Source organism: Pseudorca crassidens, chromosome 8 (genome assembly GCF_039906515.1).
Source record: "Pseudorca crassidens isolate mPseCra1 chromosome 8, mPseCra1.hap1, whole genome shotgun sequence".
NCBI classification, from domain to species: domain Eukaryota; kingdom Metazoa; phylum Chordata; class Mammalia; order Artiodactyla; family Delphinidae; genus Pseudorca; species Pseudorca crassidens.
Genome location: NC_090303.1, coordinates 108,658,911 through 108,679,764, shown reverse-complemented (window position 1 = coordinate 108,679,764; position 20,854 = coordinate 108,658,911).

Below are 20,854 nucleotides of genomic sequence, written 5' to 3'. Positions count from 1 at the left end.
CGTGCCGGAACCAGATTAGGGCCTGAAGCCATCCTGCGGTGTTGCGGCCAGCTCAAAAGAAAGCGAGTTGAAGAAAGAAGCTCAGGGGCACTGTAATTCACAAACCTGCAGAGTTATAAATGACAGCTATCGTCCAAAAATATACTGAAGTAAGGCTGCCAAGAGGACTTGAAAGCGGGGCAGAATTGCAGGAAACCGATTTCAGGAGGCAGACTGGAATTGCATTGAAAGCATAGGAAAAGAGGCAGAACGTCCACAATGATGCACTTGGCCAAAAAGGGCGTATGCGTTTTTTCCTGAATATATTCAGGAAAAAACGCATACGCCCTTTTTGGCCAACCAAGCAAGCTTGCAAAGGAAATCTGCACTACAATGAAGTCTCACTTCCTCCCGGTCAAAAGGGCCATCTGAAAAAAGTGTAAAATCCAGAAAGGCAGGACAGGCCATGGAGAACTGGGAGCCTTGTTATGCTGATGGGCGGGATGTAAATTGCCAACAGACACTCGGGAGAAGTGTATGGTGTTTCCTGAAACATCTAAAAAACAAAGCAACAGAGCCTAGGGCACTTCCACTTATGGTCCTATAGCTTAGGGAAATTAAAATCAAAAAGACACAGCCACCCCAAAGTTTGGGACGCCTCTGTTTACAAGAACCTCGTTTACCGTACAAGTTCAACATCGCAGAAAGTGAAAAATGGATAAAGAAGTTGTGGTATTTACTTACAAAGCAATATCACTCAGCAATGAAATCTATGTCATCAGGCCCTTAGCAGCACAATGAGTGGATTCAGGTATGATGATTCTAACTGAAATAAGTCACACAGAAAAAGAAACATCATAAGATATCAGTAATACACGGAATGTAAACTTGGCTCCACAGGAACTGAATTACAGAACAGAACAGGGTCTCAAATTTAGAAAACCAACTTATGCTTGCTTAAGGGGAAAGGTGAGTTGGGGTGCTGCATAAAACCAGAGATTGAAATGAGCACAGATAAAGTTCCTTAAGCCAAATATGGAATAGACAAGAGCTACTCCTTGCTCAACGAAATGGACTCAACACCGCATATTAAATGCCTAAGAATGTACCTGACTAGTAAGTATCTTAAAACCTATGGATTGCTATGTCTCCGAAAGAGAATCAAGCATGTGTACAGGGGCATAAACGCAGCAGTGATAGGATTGGAGAGGTTCGGTGAGCAAATGAAGACCCTTTGAAGTCATATTGCATGGTACCCATTCCACGGGTTTCAACTACCCAGGTTTAAGGTATTCTTCCTTCAGCTAAAACATGCATGTGGAACCTAGAGTATGATCAACCATGTGATCGGGAGACGTGTTCAAATATGTCTCAGTTTTCGTACCCTGGTACTCGGGTGCAACATTCCAGACGCTTTACTAACACCCTCCCGACTTGGAGAGTCAGTCCCTTTAACCTCCTGTTTGGCCCAGTTTGCAATTTCTGCGGAAGATGAACAGGAATAGCGAGAACCAATGAGAGACTAGCTGGAGGTGTCTGGACGGGCAAATTTAACTCTCATTTCCCACCAGGAAGAGGAATTAACCAAAGGCTCAGCGTGCCATGCCGGAACCAGATTAGGGCCTGAAGCCATCCTGCGGTGTTGCGGCCAGCTCAAAAGAAAGCGAGTTGAAGAAAGGAGCTCAGGGGCACTGTAATTCACAAACCTGCAGAGTTATAAATGACAGCTATCGTCCAAAAATATACTGAAGTAAGGCTGCCAAGAGGACTTGAAAGCGGGGCAGAATTGCAGGAAACCGATTTCAGGAGGTAGACTGGAATTGCATTGAAAGCATAGGAAAAGAGGCAGAACGTCCACAATGATGCACTTGGCCAAAAAGGGCGTATGCGTTTTTTCCTGAATATATTCAGGAAAAAACGCATACGCCCTTTTTGGCCAACCAAGCAAGCTTGCAAAGGAAATCTGCACTACAATGAAGTCTCACTTCCCCCCGGTCAAAAGGGCCATCTGAAAAAAGTGTAAAATCCAGAAAGGCAGGACAGGCCATGGAGAACTGGGAGCCTTGTTATGCTGATGGGCGGGATGTAAATTGCCAACAGACACTCGGGAGAAGTGTATGGTGTTTCCTGAAACATCTAAAAAACAAAGCAACAGAGCCTAGGGCACTTCGACTTATGGTCCTATAGATTAGGGAAATTAAAATCAAAAAGACACAGCCACCCCAAAGTTTGGGACGCCTCTGTTTACAAGAACCTCGTTTACAGTACAAGTTCAACATTGCAGAAAGTGAAAAATGGATAAAGAAGTTGTGGTATTTACTTACAAAGCAATATCACTCAGCAATGAAATCTATGTCATCAGGCCCTTAGCAGCACAATGAGTGGATTCAGGTATGATGATTCTAACTGAAATAAGTCACACAGAAAAAGAAACATCATAAGATATCAGTAATACACGGAATGTAAACTTCGCTACACAGGAACTGAATTCCAAAACAGAACAGGGTCTCAAATTTAGAAAACCAACTTATGCTTGCTTAAGGGGAAAGGTGAGTTGGGGTGCTGCATAAAACCAGAGATTGAAATCAGCACAGATAAAGTTCCTTAAGCCAAATATGGAATAGACAAGAGCTACTCCTTGCTCAACGAAATGGACACAACACCGCATATTAAACGCCTAAGAATGTACCTGACTAGTAAGTATCTTAAAACCTATGGATTGCTATGTCTCCGAAAGAGAATCAAGCATGTGTACAGGGGCATAAACGCAGCAGTGATAGGATTGGAGAGGTTTGGTGAGCAAATGAAGACCCTCTGAAGTCATATTGCATGGTACCCATTCCACGGGTTTCAACTACCCAGGTTTAAGGTATTCTTCCTTCAGCTAAAACATGCATGTGGAACCTAGAGTATGATCAACCATGTGATCGGGAGACGTGTTCAAATATGTCTCAGTTTTCGTACCCTGGTACTCGGGTGCAACATTCCAGACGCTTTACTAACACCCTCCCGACTTGGAGAGTCAGTCCCTTTAACCTCCTGTTTGGCCCAGTTTGCAATTTCTGCGGAAGATGAACAGGAATAGCGAGAACCAATGAGAGACTAGCTGGAGGTGTCTGGACGGGCAAATTTAACCCTCATTTCCCACCAGGAAGAGGAATTAACCAAAGGCTCAGCGTGCCGTGCCGGAACCAGATTAGGGCCTGAAGCCATCCTGCGGTGTTGCGGCCAGCTCAAAAGAAAGCGAGTTGAAGAAAGGAGCTCAGGGGCACTGTAATTCACAAACCTGCAGAGTTATAAATGACAGCTATCGTCCAAAAATATACTGAAGTAAGGCTGCCAAGAGGACTTGAAAGCGGGGCAGAATTGCAGGAAACCGATTTCAGGAGGTAGACTGGAATTGCATTGAAAGCATAGGAAAAGAGGCAGAACGTCCACAATGATGCACTTGGCCAAAAAGGGCGTATGCGTTTTTTCCTGAATATATTCAGGAAAAAACGCATACGCCCTTTTTGGCCAACCAAGCAAGCTTGCAAAGGAAATCTGCACTACAATGAAGTCTCACTTCCCCCCGGTCAAAAGGGCCATCTGAAAAAAGTGTAAAATCCAGAAAGGCAGGACAGGCCATGGAGAACTGGGAGCCTTGTTATGCTGATGGGCGGGATGTAAATTGCCAACAGACACTCGGGAGAAGTGTATGGTGTTTCCTGAAACATCTAAAAAACAAAGCAACAGAGCCTAGGGCACTTCCACTTATGGTCCTATAGCTTAGGGAAATTAAAATCAAAAAGACACAGCCACCCCAAAATTTGGGACGCCTCTGTTTACAAGAACCTCGTTTACAGTACAAGTTCAACATCGCAGAAAGTGAAAAATGGATAAAGAAGTTGTGGTATTTACTTACAAAGCAATATCACTCAGCAATGAAATCTATGTCATCAGGCCCTTAGCAGCACAATGAGTGGATTCAGGTATGATGATTCTAACTGAAATAAGTCACACAGAAAAAGAAACATCATAAGATATCAGTAATACACGGAATGTAAACTTGGCTACACAGGAACTGAATTACAGAACAGAACAGGGTCTCAAATTTAGAAAACCAACTTATGCTTGCTTAAGGGGAAAGGTGAGTTGGGGTGCTGCATAAAACCAGAGATTGAAATGAGCACAGATAAAGTTCCTTAAGCCAAATATGGAATAGACAAGAGCTACTCCTTGCTCAACGAAATGGACTCAACACCGCATATTAAACGCCTAAGAATGTACCTGACTAGTAAGTATCTTAAAACCTATGGATTGCTATGTCTCCGAAAGAGAATCAAGCATGTGTACAGGGGCATAAACGCAGCAGTGATAGGATTGGAGAGGTTCGGTGAGCAAATGAAGACCCTTTGAAGTCATATTGCATGGTACCCATTCCACGGGTTTCAACTACCCAGGTTTAAGGTATTCTTCCTTCAGCTAAAACATGCATGTGGAACCTAGAGTATGATCAACCATGTGATCGGGAGACGTGTTCAAATATGTCTCAGTTTTCGTACCCTGGTACTCGGGTGCAACATTCCAGACGCTTTACTAACACCCTCCCGACTTGGAGAGTCAGTCCCTTTAACCTCCTGTTTGGCCCAGTTTGCAATTTCTGCGGAAGATGAACAGGAATAGCGAGAACCAATGAGAGACTAGCTGGAGGTGTCTGGACGGGCAAATTTAACTCTCATTTCCCACCAGGAAGAGGAATTAACCAAAGGCTCAGCGTGCCGTGCCGGAACCAGATTAGGGCCTGAAGCCATCCTGCGGTGTTGCGGCCAGCTCAAAAGAAAGCGAGTTGAAGAAAGGAGCTCAGGGGCACTGTAATTCACAAACCTGCAGAGTTATAAATGACAGCTATCGTCCAAAAATATACTGAAGTAAGGCTGCCAAGAGGACTTGAAAGCGGGGCAGAATTGCAGGAAACCGATTTCAGGAGGCAGACTGGAATTGCATTGAAAGCATAGGAAAAGAGGCAGAACGTCCACAATGATGCACTTGGCCAAAAAGGGCGTATGCGTTTTTTTCTGAATATATTCAGGAAAAAACGCATACGCCCTTTTTGGCCAACCAAGCAAGCTTGCAAAGGAAATCTGCACTACAATGAAGTCTCACTTCCTCCCGGTCAAAAGGGCCATCTGAAAAAAGTGTAAAATCCAGAAAGGCAGGACAGGCCATGGAGAACTGGGAGCCTTGTTATGCTGATGGGCGGGATGTAAATTGCCAACAGACACTCGGGAGAAGTGTATGGTGTTTCCTGAAACATCTAAAAAACAAAGCAACAGAGCCTAGGGCACTTCCACTTATGGTCCTATAGCTTAGGGAAATTAAAATCAAAAAGACACAGCCACCCCAAAGTTTGGGACGCCTCTGTTTACAAGAACCTCGTTTACCGTACAAGTTCAACATCGCAGAAAGTGAAAAATGGATAAAGAAGTTGTGGTATTTACTTACAAAGCAATATCACTCAGCAATGAAATCTATGTCATCAGGCCCTTAGCAGCACAATGAGTGGATTCAGGTATGATGATTCTAACTGAAATAAGTCACACAGAAAAAGAAACATCATAAGATATCAGTAATACACGGAATGTAAACTTGGCTCCACAGGAACTGAATTACAGAACAGAACAGGGTCTCAAATTTAGAAAACCAACTTATGCTTGCTTAAGGGGAAAGGTGAGTTGGGGTGCTGCATAAAACCAGAGATTGAAATGAGCACAGATAAAGTTCCTTAAGCCAAATATGGAATAGACAAGAGCTACTCCTTGCTCAACGAAATGGACTCAACACCGCATATTAAATGCCTAAGAATGTACCTGACTAGTAAGTATCTTAAAACCTATGGATTGCTATGTCTCCGAAAGAGAATCAAGCATGTGTACAGGGGCATAAATGCAGCAGTGATAGGATTGGAGAGGTTCGGTGAGCAAATGAAGACCCTTTGAAGTCATATTGCATGGTACCCATTCCACGGGTTTCAACTACCCAGGTTTAAGGTATTCTTCCTTCAGCTAAAACATGCATGTGGAACCTAGAGTATGATCAACCATGTGATCGGGAGACGTGTTCAAATATGTCTCAGTTTTCGTACCCTGGTACTCGGGTGCAACATTCCAGACGCTTTACTAACACCCTCCCGACTTGGAGAGTCAGTCCCTTTAACCTCCTGTTTGGCCCAGTTTGCAATTTCTGCGGAAGATGAACAGGAATAGCGAGAACCAATGAGAGACTAGCTGGAGGTGTCTGGACGGGCAAATTTAACTCTCATTTCCCACCAGGAAGAGGAATTAACCAAAGGCTCAGCGTGCCGTGCCGGAACCAGATTAGGGCCTGAAGCCATCCTGCGGTGTTGCGGCCAGCTCAAAAGAAAGCGAGTTGAAGAAAGGAGCTCAGGGGCACTGTAATTCACAAACCTGCAGAGTTATAAATGACAGCTATCGTCCAAAAATATACTGAAGTAAGGCTGCCAAGAGGACTTGAAAGCGGGGCAGAATTGCAGGAAACCGATTTCAGGAGGTAGACTGGAATTGCATTGAAAGCATAGGAAAAGAGGCAGAACGTCCACAATGATGCACTTGGCCAAAAAGGGCGTATGCGTTTTTTCCTGAATATATTCAGGAAAAAACGCATACGCCCTTTTTGGCCAACCAAGCAAGCTTGCAAAGGAAATCTACACTACAATGAAGTCTCACTTCCCCCCGGTCAAAAGGGCCATCTGAAAAAAGTGTAAAATCCAGAAAGGCAGGACAGGCCATGGAGAACTGGGAGCCTTGTTATGCTGATGGGCGGGATGTAAATTGCCAACAGACACTCGGGAGAAGTGTATGGTGTTTCCTGAAACATCTAAAAAACAAAGCAACAGAGCCTAGGGCACTTCCACTTATGGTCCTATAGCTTAGGGAAATTAAAATCAAAAAGACACAGCCACCCCAAAGTTTGGGACGCCTCTGTTTACAAGAACCTCGTTTACAGTACAAGTTCAACATCGCAGAAAGTGAAAAATGGATAAAGAAGTTGTGGTATTTACTTACAAAGCAATATCACTCAGCAATGAAATCTATGTCATCAGGCCCTTAGCAGCACAATGAGTGGATTCAGGTATGATGATTCTAACTGAAATAAGTCACACAGAAAAAGAAACATCATAAGATATCAGTAATACACGGAATGTAAACTTCGCTACACAGGAACTGAATTCCAAAACAGAACAGGGTCTCAAATTTAGAAAACCAACTTATGCTTGCTTAAGGGGAAAGGTGAGTTGGGGTGCTGCATAAAACCAGAGATTGAAATCAGCACAGATAAAGTTCCTTAAGCCAAATATGGAATAGACAAGAGCTACTCCTTGCTCAACGAAATGGACACAACACCGCATATTAAACGCCTAAGAATGTACCTGACTAGTAAGTATCTTAAAACCTATGGATTGCTATGTCTCCGAAAGAGAATCAAGCATGTGTACAGGGGCATAAACGCAGCAGTGATAGGATTGGAGAGGTTTGGTGAGCAAATGAAGACCCTCTGAAGTCATATTGCATGGTACCCATTCCACGGGTTTCAACTACCCAGGTTTAAGGTATTCTTCCTTCAGCTAAAACATGCATGTGGAACCTAGAGTATGATCAACCATGTGATCGGGAGACGTGTTCAAATATGTCTCAGTTTTCGTACCCTGGTACTCGGGTGCAACATTCCAGACGCTTTACTAACACCCTCCCGACTTGGAGAGTCAGTCCCTTTAACCTCCTGTTTGGCCCAGTTTGCAATTTCTGCGGAAGATGAACAGGAATAGCGAGAACCAATGAGAGACTAGCTGGAGGTGTCTGGACGGGCAAATTTAACCCTCATTTCCCACCAGGAAGAGGAATTAACCAAAGGCTCAGCGTGCCGTGCCGGAACCAGATTAGGGCCTGAAGCCATCCTGCGGTGTTGCGGCCAGCTCAAAAGAAAGCGAGTTGAAGAAAGGAGCTCAGGGGCACTGTAATTCACAAACCTGCAGAGTTATAAATGACAGCTATCGTCCAAAAATATACTGAAGTAAGGCTGCCAAGAGGACTTGAAAGCGGGGCAGAATTGCAGGAAACCGATTTCAGGAGGTAGACTGGAATTGCATTGAAAGCATAGGAAAAGAGGCAGAACGTCCACAATGATGCACTTGGCCAAAAAGGGCGTATGCGTTTTTTCCTGAATATATTCAGGAAAAAACGCATACGCCCTTTTTGGCCAACCAAGCAAGCTTGCAAAGGAAATCTGCACTACAATGAAGTCTCACTTCCCCCCGGTCAAAAGGGCCATCTGAAAAAAGTGTAAAATCCAGAAAGGCAGGACAGGCCATGGAGAACTGGGAGCCTTGTTATGCTGATGGGCGGGATGTAAATTGCCAACAGACACTCGGGAGAAGTGTATGGTGTTTCCTGAAACATCTAAAAAACAAAGCAACAGAGCCTAGGGCACTTCCACTTATGGTCCTATAGCTTAGGGAAATTAAAATCAAAAAGACACAGCCACCCCAAAATTTGGGACGCCTCTGTTTACAAGAACCTCGTTTACAGTACAAGTTCAACATCGCAGAAAGTGAAAAATGGATAAAGAAGTTGTGGTATTTACTTACAAAGCAATATCACTCAGCAATGAAATCTATGTCATCAGGCCCTTAGCAGCACAATGAGTGGATTCAGGTATGATGATTCTAACTGAAATAAGTCACACAGAAAAAGAAACATCATAAGATATCAGTAATACACGGAATGTAAACTTGGCTACACAGGAACTGAATTACAGAACAGAACAGGGTCTCAAATTTAGAAAACCAACTTATGCTTGCTTAAGGGGAAAGGTGAGTTGGGGTGCTGCATAAAACCAGAGATTGAAATGAGCACAGATAAAGTTCCTTAAGCCAAATATGGAATAGACAAGAGCTACTCCTTGCTCAACGAAATGGACTCAACACCGCATATTAAACGCCTAAGAATGTACCTGACTAGTAAGTATCTTAAAACCTATGGATTGCTATGTCTCCGAAAGAGAATCAAGCATGTGTACAGGGGCATAAACGCAGCAGTGATAGGATTGGAGAGGTTCGGTGAGCAAATGAAGACCCTTTGAAGTCATATTGCATGGTACCCATTCCACGGGTTTCAACTACCCAGGTTTAAGGTATTCTTCCTTCAGCTAAAACATGCATGTGGAACCTAGAGTATGATCAACCATGTGATCGGGAGACGTGTTCAAATATGTCTCAGTTTTCGTACCCTGGTACTCGGGTGCAACATTCCAGACGCTTTACTAACACCCTCCCGACTTGGAGAGTCAGTCCCTTTAACCTCCTGTTTGGCCCAGTTTGCAATTTCTGCGGAAGATGAACAGGAATAGCGAGAACCAATGAGAGACTAGCTGGAGGTGTCTGGACGGGCAAATTTAACTCTCATTTCCCACCAGGAAGAGGAATTAACCAAAGGCTCAGCGTGCCGTGCCGGAACCAGATTAGGGCCTGAAGCCATCCTGCGGTGTTGCGGCCAGCTCAAAAGAAAGCGAGTTGAAGAAAGGAGCTCAGGGGCACTGTAATTCACAAACCTGCAGAGTTATAAATGACAGCTATCGTCCAAAAATATACTGAAGTAAGGCTGCCAAGAGGACTTGAAAGCGGGGCAGAATTGCAGGAAACCGATTTCAGGAGGCAGACTGGAATTGCATTGAAAGCATAGGAAAAGAGGCAGAACGTCCACAATGATGCACTTGGCCAAAAAGGGCGTATGCGTTTTTTTCTGAATATATTCAGGAAAAAACGCATACGCCCTTTTTGGCCAACCAAGCAAGCTTGCAAAGGAAATCTGCACTACAATGAAGTCTCACTTCCTCCCGGTCAAAAGGGCCATCTGAAAAAAGTGTAAAATCCAGAAAGGCAGGACAGGCCATGGAGAACTGGGAGCCTTGTTATGCTGATGGGCGGGATGTAAATTGCCAACAGACACTCGGGAGAAGTGTATGGTGTTTCCTGAAACATCTAAAAAACAAAGCAACAGAGCCTAGGGCACTTCCACTTATGGTCCTATAGCTTAGGGAAATTAAAATCAAAAAGACACAGCCACCCCAAAGTTTGGGACGCCTCTGTTTACAAGAACCTCGTTTACCGTACAAGTTCAACATCGCAGAAAGTGAAAAATGGATAAAGAAGTTGTGGTATTTACTTACAAAGCAATATCACTCAGCAATGAAATCTATGTCATCAGGCCCTTAGCAGCACAATGAGTGGATTCAGGTATGATGATTCTAACTGAAATAAGTCACACAGAAAAAGAAACATCATAAGATATCAGTAATACACGGAATGTAAACTTGGCTCCACAGGAACTGAATTACAGAACAGAACAGGGTCTCAAATTTAGAAAACCAACTTATGCTTGCTTAAGGGGAAAGGTGAGTTGGGGTGCTGCATAAAACCAGAGATTGAAATGAGCACAGATAAAGTTCCTTAAGCCAAATATGGAATAGACAAGAGCTACTCCTTGCTCAACGAAATGGACTCAACACCGCATATTAAATGCCTAAGAATGTACCTGACTAGTAAGTATCTTAAAACCTATGGATTGCTATGTCTCCGAAAGAGAATCAAGCATGTGTACAGGGGCATAAATGCAGCAGTGATAGGATTGGAGAGGTTCGGTGAGCAAATGAAGACCCTTTGAAGTCATATTGCATGGTACCCATTCCACGGGTTTCAACTACCCAGGTTTAAGGTATTCTTCCTTCAGCTAAAACATGCATGTGGAACCTAGAGTATGATCAACCATGTGATCGGGAGACGTGTTCAAATATGTCTCAGTTTTCGTACCCTGGTACTCGGGTGCAACATTCCAGACGCTTTACTAACACCCTCCCGACTTGGAGAGTCAGTCCCTTTAACCTCCTGTTTGGCCCAGTTTGCAATTTCTGTGGAAGATGAACAGGAATAGCGAGAACCAATGAGAGACTAGCTGGAGGTGTCTGGACGGGCAAATTTAACTCTCATTTCCCACCAGGAAGAGGAATTAACCAAAGGCTCAGCGTGCCGTGCCGGAACCAGATTAGGGCCTGAAGCCATCCTGCGGTGTTGCGGCCAGCTCAAAAGAAAGCGAGTTGAAGAAAGGAGCTCAGGGGCACTGTAATTCACAAACCTGCAGAGTTATAAATGACAGCTATCGTCCAAAAATATACTGAAGTAAGGCTGCCAAGAGGACTTGAAAGCGGGGCAGAATTGCAGGAAACCGATTTCAGGAGGTAGACTGGAATTGCATTGAAAGCATAGGAAAAGAGGCAGAACGTCCACAATGATGCACTTGGCCAAAAAGGGCGTATGCGTTTTTTCCTGAATATATTCAGGAAAAAACGCATACGCCCTTTTTGGCCAACCAAGCAAGCTTGCAAAGGAAATCTACACTACAATGAAGTCTCACTTCCCCCCGGTCAAAAGGGCCATCTGAAAAAAGTGTAAAATCCAGAAAGGCAGGACAGGCCATGGAGAACTGGGAGCCTTGTTATGCTGATGGGCGGGATGTAAATTGCCAACAGACACTCGGGAGAAGTGTATGGTGTTTCCTGAAACATCTAAAAAACAAAGCAACAGAGCCTAGGGCACTTCCACTTATGGTCCTATAGCTTAGGGAAATTAAAATCAAAAAGACACAGCCACCCCAAAGTTTGGGACGCCTCTGTTTACAAGAACCTCGTTTACAGTACAAGTTCAACATCGCAGAAAGTGAAAAATGGATAAAGAAGTTGTGGTATTTACTTACAAAGCAATATCACTCAGCAATGAAATCTATGTCATCAGGCCCTTAGCAGCACAATGAGTGGATTCAGGTATGATGATTCTAACTGAAATAAGTCACACAGAAAAAGAAACATCATAAGATATCAGTAATACACGGAATGTAAACTTGGCTACACAGGAACTGAATTACAGAACAGAACAGGGTCTCAAATTTAGAAAACCAACTTATGCTTGCTTAAGGGGAAAGGTGAGTTGGGGTGCTGCATAAAACCAGAGATTGAAATGAGCACAGATAAAGTTCCTTAAGCCAAATATGGAATAGACAAGAGCTACTCCTTGCTCAACGAAATGGACTCAACACCGCATATTAAACGCCTAAGAATGTACCTGACTAGTAAGTATCTTAAAACCTATGGATTGCTATGTCTCCGAAAGAGAATCAAGCATGTGTACAGGGGCATAAACGCAGCAGTGATAGGATTGGAGAGGTTCGGTGAGCAAATGAAGACCCTTTGAAGTCATATTGCATGGTACCCATTCCACGGGTTTCAACTACCCAGGTTTAAGGTATTCTTCCTTCAGCTAAAACATGCATGTGGAACCTAGAGTCTGATCAACCATGTGATCGGGAGACGTGTTCAAATATGTCTCAGTTTTCGTACCCTGGTACTCGGGTGCAACATTCCAGACGCTTTACTAACACCCTCCCGACTTGGAGAGTCAGTCCCTTTAACCTCCTGTTTGGCCCAGTTTGCAATTTCTGCGGAAGATGAACAGGAATAGCGAGAACCAATGAGAGACTAGCTGGAGGTGTCTGGACGGGCAAATTTAACTCTCATTTCCCACCAGGAAGAGGAATTAACCAAAGGCTCAGCGTGCCGTGCCGGAACCAGATTAGGGCCTGAAGCCATCCTGCGGTGTTGCGGCCAGCTCAAAAGAAAGCGAGTTGAAGAAAGAAGCTCAGGGGCACTGTAATTCACAAACCTGCAGAGTTATAAATGACAGCTATCGTCCAAAAATATACTGAAGTAAGGCTGCCAAGAGGACTTGAAAGCGGGGCAGAATTGCAGGAAACCGATTTCAGGAGGCAGACTGGAATTGCATTGAAAGCATAGGAAAAGAGGCAGAACGTCCACAATGATGCACTTGGCCAAAAAGGGCGTATGCGTTTTTTCCTGAATATATTCAGGAAAAAACGCATACGCCCTTTTTGGCCAACCAAGCAAGCTTGCAAAGGAAATCTGCACTACAATGAAGTCTCACTTCCTCCCGGTCAAAAGGGCCATCTGAAAAAAGTGTAAAATCCAGAAAGGCAGGACAGGCCATGGAGAACTGGGAGCCTTGTTATGCTGATGGGCGGGATGTAAATTGCCAACAGACACTCGGGAGAAGTGTATGGTGTTTCCTGAAACATCTAAAAAACAAAGCAACAGAGCCTAGGGCACTTCCACTTATGGTCCTATAGCTTAGGGAAATTAAAATCAAAAAGACACAGCCACCCCAAAGTTTGGGACGCCTCTGTTTACAAGAACCTCGTTTACCGTACAAGTTCAACATCGCAGAAAGTGAAAAATGGATAAAGAAGTTGTGGTATTTACTTACAAAGCAATATCACTCAGCAATGAAATCTATGTCATCAGGCCCTTAGCAGCACAATGAGTGGATTCAGGTATGATGATTCTAACTGAAATAAGTCACACAGAAAAAGAAACATCATAAGATATCAGTAATACACGGAATGTAAACTTGGCTCCACAGGAACTGAATTACAGAACAGAACAGGGTCTCAAATTTAGAAAACCAACTTATGCTTGCTTAAGGGGAAAGGTGAGTTGGGGTGCTGCATAAAACCAGAGATTGAAATGAGCACAGATAAAGTTCCTTAAGCCAAATATGGAATAGACAAGAGCTACTCCTTGCTCAACGAAATGGACTCAACACCGCATATTAAATGCCTAAGAATGTACCTGACTAGTAAGTATCTTAAAACCTATGGATTGCTATGTCTCCGAAAGAGAATCAAGCATGTGTACAGGGGCATAAACGCAGCAGTGATAGGATTGGAGAGGTTCGGTGAGCAAATGAAGACCCTTTGAAGTCATATTGCATGGTACCCATTCCACGGGTTTCAACTACCCAGGTTTAAGGTATTCTTCCTTCAGCTAAAACATGCATGTGGAACCTAGAGTATGATCAACCATGTGATCGGGAGACGTGTTCAAATATGTCTCAGTTTTCGTACCCTGGTACTCGGGTGCAACATTCCAGACGCTTTACTAACACCCTCCCGACTTGGAGAGTCAGTCCCTTTAACCTCCTGTTTGGCCCAGTTTGCAATTTCTGCGGAAGATGAACAGGAATAGCGAGAACCAATGAGAGACTAGCTGGAGGTGTCTGGACGGGCAAATTTAACTCTCATTTCCCACCAGGAAGAGGAATTAACCAAAGGCTCAGCGTGCCATGCCGGAACCAGATTAGGGCCTGAAGCCATCCTGCGGTGTTGCGGCCAGCTCAAAAGAAAGCGAGTTGAAGAAAGGAGCTCAGGGGCACTGTAATTCACAAACCTGCAGAGTTATAAATGACAGCTATCGTCCAAAAATATACTGAAGTAAGGCTGCCAAGAGGACTTGAAAGCGGGGCAGAATTGCAGGAAACCGATTTCAGGAGGTAGACTGGAATTGCATTGAAAGCATAGGAAAAGAGGCAGAACGTCCACAATGATGCACTTGGCCAAAAAGGGCGTATGCGTTTTTTCCTGAATATATTCAGGAAAAAACGCATACGCCCTTTTTGGCCAACCAAGCAAGCTTGCAAAGGAAATCTGCACTACAATGAAGTCTCACTTCCCCCCGGTCAAAAGGGCCATCTGAAAAAAGTGTAAAATCCAGAAAGGCAGGACAGGCCATGGAGAACTGGGAGCCTTGTTATGCTGATGGGCGGGATGTAAATTGCCAACAGACACTCGGGAGAAGTGTATGGTGTTTCCTGAAACATCTAAAAAACAAAGCAACAGAGCCTAGGGCACTACGACTTATGGTCCTATAGATTAGGGAAATTAAAATCAAAAAGACACAGCCACCCCAAAGTTTGGGACGCCTCTGTTTACAAGAACCTCGTTTACAGTACAAGTTCAACATTGCAGAAAGTGAAAAATGGATAAAGAAGTTGTGGTATTTACTTACAAAGCAATATCACTCAGCAATGAAATCTATGTCATCAGGCCCTTAGCAGCACAATGAGTGGATTCAGGTATGATGATTCTAACTGAAATAAGTCACACAGAAAAAGAAACATCATAAGATATCAGTAATACACGGAATGTAAACTTCGCTACACAGGAACTGAATTCCAAAACAGAACAGGGTCTCAAATTTAGAAAACCAACTTATGCTTGCTTAAGGGGAAAGGTGAGTTGGGGTGCTGCATAAAACCAGAGATTGAAATCAGCACAGATAAAGTTCCTTAAGCCAAATATGGAATAGACAAGAGCTACTCCTTGCTCAACGAAATGGACACAACACCGCATATTAAACGCCTAAGAATGTACCTGACTAGTAAGTATCTTAAAACCTATGGATTGCTATGTCTCCGAAAGAGAATCAAGCATGTGTACAGGGGCATAAACGCAGCAGTGATAGGATTGGAGAGGTTTGGTGAGCAAATGAAGACCCTCTGAAGTCATATTGCATGGTACCCATTCCACGGGTTTCAACTACCCAGGTTTAAGGTATTCTTCCTTCAGCTAAAACATGCATGTGGAACCTAGAGTATGATCAACCATGTGATCGGGAGACGTGTTCAAATATGTCTCAGTTTTCGTACCCTGGTACTCGGGTGCAACATTCCAGACGCTTTACTAACACCCTCCCGACTTGGAGAGTCAGTCCCTTTAACCTCCTGTTTGGCCCAGTTTGCAATTTCTGCGGAAGATGAACAGGAATAGCGAGAACCAATGAGAGACTAGCTGGAGGTGTCTGGACGGGCAAATTTAACCCTCATTTCCCACCAGGAAGAGGAATTAACCAAAGGCTCAGCGTGCCGTGCCGGAACCAGATTAGGGCCTGAAGCCATCCTGCGGTGTTGCGGCCAGCTCAAAAGAAAGCGAGTTGAAGAAAGGAGCTCAGGGGCACTGTAATTCACAAACCTGCAGAGTTATAAATGACAGCTATCGTCCAAAAATATACTGAAGTAAGGCTGCCAAGAGGACTTGAAAGCGGGGCAGAATTGCAGGAAACCGATTTCAGGAGGTAGACTGGAATTGCATTGAAAGCATAGGAAAAGAGGCAGAACGTCCACAATGATGCACTTGGCCAAAAAGGGCGTATGCGTTTTTTCCTGAATATATTCAGGAAAAAACGCATACGCCCTTTTTGGCCAACCAAGCAAGCTTGCAAAGGAAATCTGCACTACAATGAAGTCTCACTTCCCCCCGGTCAAAAGGGCCATCTGAAAAAAGTGTAAAATCCAGAAAGGCAGGACAGGCCATGGAGAACTGGGAGCCTTGTTATGCTGATGGGCGGGATGTAAATTGCCAACAGACACTCGGGAGAAGTGTATGGTGTTTCCTGAAACATCTAAAAAACAAAGCAACAGAGCCTAGGGCACTTCCACTTATGGTCCTATAGCTTAGGGAAATTAAAATCAAAAAGACACAGCCACCCCAAAATTTGGGACGCCTCTGTTTACAAGAACCTCGTTTACAGTACAAGTTCAACATCGCAGAAAGTGAAAAATGGATAAAGAAGTTGTGGTATTTACTTACAAAGCAATATCACTCAGCAATGAAATCTATGTCATCAGGCCCTTAGCAGCACAATGAGTGGATTCAGGTATGATGATTCTAACTGAAATAAGTCACACAGAAAAAGAAACATCATAAGATATCAGTAATACACGGAATGTAAACTTGGCTACACAGGAACTGAATTACAGAACAGAACAGGGTCTCAAATTTAGAAAACCAACTTATGCTTGCTTAAGGGGAAAGGTGAGTTGGGGTGCTGCATAAAACCAGAGATTGAAATGAGCACAGATAAAGTTCCTTAAGCCAAATATGGAATAGACAAGAGCTACTCCTTGCTCAACGAAATGGACTCAACACCGCATATTAAACGCCTAAGAATGTACCTGACTAGTAAGTATCTTAAAACCTATGGATTGCTATGTCTCCGAAAGAGAATCAAGCATGTGTACAGGGGCATAAACGCAGCAGTGATAGGATTGGAGAGGTTCGGTGAGCAAATGAAGACCCTTTGAAGTCATATTGCATGGTACCCATTCCACGGGTTTCAACTACCCAGGTTTAAGGTATTCTTCCTTCAGCTAAAACATGCATGTGGAACCTAGAGTATGATCAACCATGTGATCGGGAGACGTGTTCAAATATGTCTCAGTTTTCGTACCCTGGTACTCGGGTGCAACATTCCAGACGCTTTACTAACACCCTCCCGACTTGGAGAGTCAGTCCCTTTAACCTCCTGTTTGGCCCAGTTTGCAATTTCTGCGGAAGATGAACAGGAATAGCGAGAACCAATGAGAGACTAGCTGGAGGTGTCTGGACGGGCAAATTTAACTCTCATTTCCCACCAGGAAGAGGAATTAACCAAAGGCTCAGCGTGCCGTGCCGGAACCAGATTAGGGCCTGAAGCCATCCTGCGGTGTTGCGGCCAGCTCAAAAGAAAGCGAGTTGAAGAAAGGAGCTCAGGGGCACTGTAATTCACAAACCTGCAGAGTTATAAATGACAGCTATCGTCCAAAAATATACTGAAGTAAGGCTGCCAAGAGGACTTGAAAGCGGGGCAGAATTGCAGGAAACCGATTTCAGGAGGCAGACTGGAATTGCATTGAAAGCATAGGAAAAGAGGCAGAACGTCCACAATGATGCACTTGGCCAAAAAGGGCGTATGCGTTTTTTTCTGAATATATTCAGGAAAAAACGCATACGCCCTTTTTGGCCAACCAAGCAAGCTTGCAAAGGAAATCTGCACTACAATGAAGTCTCACTTCCTCCCGGTCAAAAGGGCCATCTGAAAAAAGTGTAAAATCCAGAAAGGCAGGACAGGCCATGGAGAACTGGGAGCCTTGTTATGCTGATGGGCGGGATGTAAATTGCCAACAGACACTCGGGAGAAGTGTATGGTGTTTCCTGAAACATCTAAAAAACAAAGCAACAGAGCCTAGGGCACTTCCACTTATGGTCCTATAGCTTAGGGAAATTAAAATCAAAAAGACACAGCCACCCCAAAGTTTGGGACGCCTCTGTTTACAAGAACCTCGTTTACCGTACAAGTTCAACATCGCAGAAAGTGAAAAATGGATAAAGAAGTTGTGGTATTTACTTACAAAGCAATATCACTCAGCAATGAAATCTATGTCATCAGGCCCTTAGCAGCACAATGAGTGGATTCAGGTATGATGATTCTAACTGAAATAAGTCACACAGAAAAAGAAACATCATAAGATATCAGTAATACACGGAATGTAAACTTGGCTCCACAGGAACTGAATTACAGAACAGAACAGGGTCTCAAATTTAGAAAACCAACTTATGCTTGCTTAAGGGGAAAGGTGAGTTGGGGTGCTGCATAAAACCAGAGATTGAAATGAGCACAGATAAAGTTCCTTAAGCCAAATATGGAATAGACAAGAGCTACTCCTTGCTCAACGAAATGGACTCAACACCGCATATTAAATGCCTAAGAATGTACCTGACTAGTAAGTATCTTAAAACCTATGGATTGCTATGTCTCCGAAAGAGAATCAAGCATGTGTACAGGGGCATAAATGCAGCAGTGATAGGATTGGAGAGGTTCGGTGAGCAAATGAAGACCCTTTGAAGTCATATTGCATGGTACCCATTCCACGGGTTTCAACTACCCAGGTTTAAGGTATTCTTCCTTCAGCTAAAACATGCATGTGGAACCTAGAGTATGATCAACCATGTGATCGGGAGACGTGTTCAAATATGTCTCAGTTTTCGTACCCTGGTACTCGGGTGCAACATTCCAGACGCTTTACTAACACCCTCCCGACTTGGAGAGTCAGTCCCTTTAACCTCCTGTTTGGCCCAGTTTGCAATTTCTGCGGAAGATGAACAGGAATAGCGAGAACCAATGAGAGACTAGCTGGAGGTGTCTGGACGGGCAAATTTAACTCTCATTTCCCACCAGGAAGAGGAATTAACCAAAGGCTCAGCGTGCCGTGCCGGAACCAGATTAGGGCCTGAAGCCATCCTGCGGTGTTGCGGCCAGCTCAAAAGAAAGCGAGTTGAAGAAAGGAGCTCAGGGGCACTGTAATTCACAAACCTGCAGAGTTATAAATGACAGCTATCGTCCAAAAATATACTGAAGTAAGGCTGCCAAGAGGACTTGAAAGCGGGGCAGAATTGCAGGAAACCGATTTCAGGAGGTAGACTGGAATTGCATTGAAAGCATAGGAAAAGAGGCAGAACGTCCACAATGATGCACTTGGCCAAAAAGGGCGTATGCGTTTTTTCCTGAATATATTCAGGAAAAAACGCATACGCCCTTTTTGGCCAACCAAGCAAGCTTGCAAAGGAAATCTACACTACAATGAAGTCTCACTTCCCCCCGGTCAAAAGGGCCATCTGAAAAAAGTGTAAAATCCAGAAAGGCAGGACAGGCCATGGAGAACTGGGAGCCTTGTTATGCTGATGGGCGGGATGTAAATTGCCAACAGACACTCGGGAGAAGTGTATGGTGTTTCCTGAAACATCTAAAAAACAAAGCAACAGAGCCTAGGGCACTTCCACTTATGGTCCTATAGCTTAGGGAAATTAAAATCAAAAAGACACAGCCACCCCAAAGTTTGGGACGCCTCTGTTTACAAGAACCTCGTTTACAGTACAAGTTCAACATCGCAGAAAGTGAAAAATGGATAAAGAAGTTGTGGTATTTACTTACAAAGCAATATCACTCAGCAATGAAATCTATGTCATCAGGCCCTTAGCAGCACAATGAGTGGATTCAGGTATGATGATTCTAACTGAAATAAGTCACACAGAAAAAGAAACATCATAAGATATCAGTAATACACGGAATGTAAACTTCGCTACACAGGAACTGAATTCCAAAACAGAACAGGGTCTCAAATTTAGAAAACCAACTTATGCTTGCTTAAGGGGAAAGGTGAGTTGGGGTGCTGCATAAAACCAGAGATTGAAATCAGCACAGATAAAGTTCCTTAAGCCAAATATGGAATAGACAAGAGCTACTCCTTGCTCAACGAAATGGACACAACACCGCATATTAAACGCCTAAGAATGTACCTGACTAGTAAGTATCTTAAAACCTATGGATTGCTATGTCTCCGAAAGAGAATCAAGCATGTGTACAGGGGCATAAACGCAGCAGTGATAGGATTGGAGAGGTTTGGTGAGCAAATGAAGACCCTCTGAAGTCATATTGCATGGTACCCATTCCACGGGTTTCAACTACCCAGGTTTAAGGTATTCTTCCTTCAGCTAAAACATGCATGTGGAACCTAGAGTATGATCAACCATGTGATCGGGAGACGTGTTCAAATATGTCTCAGTTTTCGTACCCTGGTACTCGGGTGCAACATTCCAGACGCTTTACTAACACCCTCCCGACTTGGAGAGTCAGTCCCTTTAACCTCCTGTTTGGCCCAGTTTGCAATTTCTGCGGAAGATGAACAGGAATAGCGAGAACCAATGAGAGACTAGCTGGAGGTGTCTGGACGGGCAAATTTAACCCTCATTTCCCACCAGGAAGAGGAATTAACCAAAGGCTCAGCGTGCCGTGCCGGAACCAGATTAGGGCCTGAAGCCATCCTGCGGTGTTGCGGCCAGCTCAAAAGAAAGCGAGTTGAAGAAAGGAGCTCAGGGGCACTGTAATTCACAAACCTGCAGAGTTATAAATGACAGCTATCGTCCAAAAATATACTGAAGTAAGGCTGCCAAGAGGACTTGAAAGCGGGGCAGAATTGCAGGAAACCGATTTCAGGAGGTAGACTGGAATTGCATTGAAAGCATAGGAAAAGAGGCAGAACGTCCACAATGATGCACTTGGCCAAAAAGGGCGTATGCGTTTTTTCCTGAATATATTCAGGAAA